Raw genomic sequence first — 4,530 nt, 5'->3', positions numbered from 1 at the left:
CAGTAAAGATGTTGATCCCTGCCCTGGGAGAGTAAAGGTGCTGATCCTCATCCTGGGGATGGTAAAGATGCTGGGAGCAATTGTACAAGAGTGCAAACTAGACTCAAAATCAGAAAGAAAAGTAAAGTACTGAGGATGCTGCAGATCAAAGTAAAACAGGAAATGGTGTGGAAACTCCTCAGACCTGCCATCTGTAGAGACAAACACAGAATTAATGTTTCGAGTTCAAAGTCACTCAGAGTCAACTGAACTTGAAATGATGAATCTGCTTCTCATTTCAGAGAGGGTGTTCTTGGTTCACTAGGATAGACTAAAACAAGGCTGACTGTAAGAATCTGACATGGAGGTGAATCCTTTCTTGAATATGCTGAATTGCTCACATTTAGTGTGAAAAGCTCTATAATTGAGAAAATTATACATCGATCTCTCGAGGCTGCATGGTGGCACAGTGGTCAGCACTGCTGCGTCACAGCACCGGGGACCTGGGTTTGATTCTCGCCTTGGGCGACTGTGTGGAGTTTGGACATTCTCCCTGTGTCTGCGTGGGTTTCCTCCAGGTGCTCTGGTTTCCTCCCACAGTCCAAAAATGTGCAACTTAGGTAGATTGACTATGCTAAATTGCCCATAGTGTCTTGTGTGCAAAATGCAGGGATAGGGTAGTGTGTGAGACTGGGTGGGATGCTCTTTGGAGGGTTGGTGTGGACTCAATGGACTGAATGGCCATCTTCCACACTGTCGGGATTCTAAGATGATCTCGATGGCCCTTTATTTGTTAGTTATGCCTGGTCAATATGTCTGCACACCTTTACAATTACGGATTCTATTGCTCTCCACAGACATGTTTCAACTTTTAATAGATATTTGTTTATTGGAAACAATATAATCTTTCATTTTGTGGATAACAATCAAAGGAAAGTTTTAAATCCAAACAAAAGATTGGGATGAGTCATGTACTATATCTCTGATGGCATTTTCCCAATCTGCTATGAAACCTGGTGACCATTGTGACTCTGTCCAGGGGGAAATGCAGTCTATTCAGATCTTTACCTGGTGTCCAGAGCAGTGACGGATCGCATGATGAATACATAAACCAAGACATTGTATGATCTCTAGTGTATATTTTCTGTTTAGTCTGCTGTCCATCACTCCCCAGAGACCCAGATAACATTCTGGGGACCTAGGTTTGAATCCCACCATTCCAGATGGTGGAATTTGAGGTAGAAAAAATATCTGGAAACAAGAATCCAATGATGACCGTGAATCCATTGTCATTGTTGGAAAAGCCCATCTGTTCACCTATGTCCTTTAGGGAAGGAAACTGCCGTTCTTATCCAGTGATGTCATCATCCCCTGAATGAATTTATTAAAAATTAATTTTAAAAACTCCTGCAAATACATTTATCTCTGTCTTAATTTATTTGATAACTGACAGTTCAAACTGGTTGATGGTCACTTTCACTTTTGATCAAGTTGTGGCCATTTCATGTTTGAAACAAAAAAAAATGCATGAATGGAACCATAGTTGTTCTCGTAGGAACAATGCGTGCTCTGACATGTTTGAAAAAATACCTCATCTCACTTATGAACCAGATATCAAAGTTGACCATATCCCAATGCTGTGTACCATGAAAGCGAAATTCTTCACCATCTTATCTACTTGTGTTGCTATTTCAGGGAGCTTTGGACTTGAACCTCCCAAACTGCATCACCTCAAACTGAACTTCAAATGCCGTTTCTCTGCACAACATTCCAACTGATCTATGTCTCATTTGAACTTGCCCCCCTCTCACATCAAATGCATGCCCCTTAGTATTAGACATTTCCACTCTGGGAAAAAGGTTCTGACTGTCAATTCCAGCTATGCATCTCATAATTTTGTAGACTTCTATGAAGTCTTCCTCGGCCTCCACTGCTCCAGAGAAAACAACCCGAGTTTTCCTAATGTCTCCTTATAGCTCATACCCTGTAATCCAAGCAGCATCCTAGTAAACCTCTTCTGCACCCTCTCCAAAACCTCCATAGCCTTCCCGTAATGTGGTGACCAGAATTGAACACAATACTCTAAGAGTAGCCTAACTAAAGCCTTATAAATTTGCAACATTACATCTTGTACTCAGTATTCCTTTCGTCCTTGCACAAGTCTCTTCCTTGTCGAGTCCGTGAGCTTCTGCACTTTCCCACACAGCTCTTTCATTTACAACTTTACCTCACAACATTACCCAACCCGGAGTCCCAGCCCTACAGCTTCGCCATATACTGCACTCTCCCCACATCAAAACCATGATGGCAGTGAACAATGACGACTTGTACTTCCACAACAACCCACGTCCTTTGTCTCCCTCTGTCACTAATATGTTGACTTTCCCACTGATTCCACAATTAATGTCCACTCTTCCTCCAAGCAGGCTGTCCCCACCGCCCAGTAGTGACTTCCCCAGCTTCACCAGTACTGCAGTGCCCCCCGAACACCTTGAGAATTTCATCAAACTGACCGCTTATGGCAGGAACGGACAGGGTCAGCTTGGATTGATGAACATAATTCAGGCTCAGCAAATCTACTGGAGCATTTTGAGGATGTAACTAGTAGTGAGTGTGTCCACCTCTCTGTACTGTAGTGATACAGATTCCCTGATCCTGATTGCCCCAAATGGCTGACTGTGATAAAGTCCCTGAGCTGATATCAAATGATTCCTTGGACATGTTGTGTCAGGATCTCCTGCCTGAATCCTGTCTCCCTTGCCCTGACTGAGAACTGTTTCCCTGAGACTTTGAGACGTGACCATTTGGTTGAAACACATGCGTTTGTTGCCTCAGCTGCTGACCAGCCCTTGACTGTCTGCTGGTAACAACAATGATAAGCTGCCTGGCTTATGCCTGCGATAAACAACCAGGCAAGACAGGAGCACTGTGAAACATTAGGTTCTAGTTGAGACATCAAAGGGCAGAGATATTGTGCCAGTCCCTGAGCACAACACGTCTCAGGTGCTGAAAAGCTTGTAGAGTTCTTAGAGCAAGAATGTACTTTGTGGACAGGCAATTCTGCATCTTGATGTTAGCATTTTTATTTAACTCTGGCTCATTTCACTAGATCTGCAAATATCTATTGGTCTGGCTAATGTGAGAACTGGCTTTCGGAGTAATATGCCACTGACTTGGTCATTCGCAATTGTGTCCCACATCAGTGAATCGGTAATCTGATTAAACTCACAGGCCTTGACTTGAGAAAAATAAAGCAGTCACATGCACATCTGTTTGATTGGGTGTTCTTGCGCTCAAATGAAAAATGTGCCTTGTATACGTCATATCCTTTCCTGGCTCACAGTGTTCCCAAAATCTCTCGTTCAATACATCCAAGTCATCGTCATCAAATTCAAAACTAGTGAATACTTCGATAGCTTTATCTTATTTTTTCTGAAATGCCATTTGCAATTAGGTAGTGTTGGCAGGCGATTTTCTTTTACTTCTGATGCCATGTGTGGATATTCGGGGATGGTGTTGGTGGGAAGGTGCAGCATGTACCAGGGATGAGGCGATAACATTCAGAGCAAGTGCTGAACATGCAGAAAAGGAGAGATTAACAGTTACCTTGGAATAAGCATATTTGGAGAAAGTTGGGTGAAAGTACTGAGAGAAAGCACTTTGGCGGCATGGTGGCTCAGTGGTTAGCACTGCTGCCTCACAGTGCCAGGACCCGGGTTCGATTCCAGCCTTGGACGACTGCCTGAGTGGAGTTTGCACATTCTCCCCGCGTCTGCGTGGGTTTCCTCCGGGTGCTCTGGTTTCCTCCCACAGTCCAAAGATGTGCAGGTTAGGTGGATTGGCCATGCTAAATTGCCTGTCGCGTTCAGGGAGGGGTAGATTAGGTGGGTTGTAGGTCTGGCTGGGATGCTCTGAGGTTCGGTGTGGACTTGTTGGGCCGAAGGGCCTGTTTCCACACTGTAGGGATTCTATGATATGGTTCCAGAGCGTTGAGCAGATGCTGGAGAATCTGAGATAACAAGGTGTGGAGCTGGATGAATACAGCAGGCCAAACAGCATCAGAGGAGCAGGAAGGCTGACGTTTCAGGCCTGGACCCTTCTTCAGAAATGGTTCTTCAAGTTTTGATCAGGCTTTTTTTAAAATTGGTTAAATGAGACTGCACCATTCTTGGAAACACTGCAATACCAGGACGATGCATGGAGTGGATGAAGCAAGCTCCTATTCCAATTCCCTGCTCCAAAAATCAGTTTAATATATGGTCCTTAAGTAAAGGACATATCAGATATTAAAGCTGATAAGAACAGAAACTACACTTGGTCTGAGCCGATAGGCCGAGAAGCGATGCTGCTATAATGCTGGACTACCTTTGGTCCCAGTTACTTCCCATATTTTCCATCAGCCTGACTGTGTGCAAAGACTTGTGAAGCACTGCTGACAGTTTTTACTTTTGTTCTAGTACTCCCGAGCTTCCTAACCAGGGCAAACAATCAGTTTACACCAGCGCTTTTTCATCCTCTTTTCTGTAAAACTGCTTCGTAGTGAATGTAGAT

General features: G+C 44.0%; 1 non-coding gene across 1 annotated transcript; it reads right to left on the bottom strand.

Moving 5' to 3' along the window:
• Positions 1-4,131: 4,131 nt before the first annotated feature.
• On the bottom strand, positions 4,132-4,323 carry LOC125481804. Its single transcript, XR_007261462.1, has one exon. It is a non-coding gene; the product is annotated as a U2 spliceosomal RNA (small nuclear RNA).
• Positions 4,324-4,530: the final 207 nt, after the last annotated feature.

This window comes from Rhincodon typus, unplaced genomic scaffold (genome assembly GCF_021869965.1).
Source record: "Rhincodon typus isolate 14 unplaced genomic scaffold, sRhiTyp1.1 hic_rhity00003643, whole genome shotgun sequence".
NCBI lineage: Eukaryota > Metazoa > Chordata > Chondrichthyes > Orectolobiformes > Rhincodontidae > Rhincodon > Rhincodon typus.
This window is presented reverse-complemented; position numbering and strand designations above follow the sequence as displayed.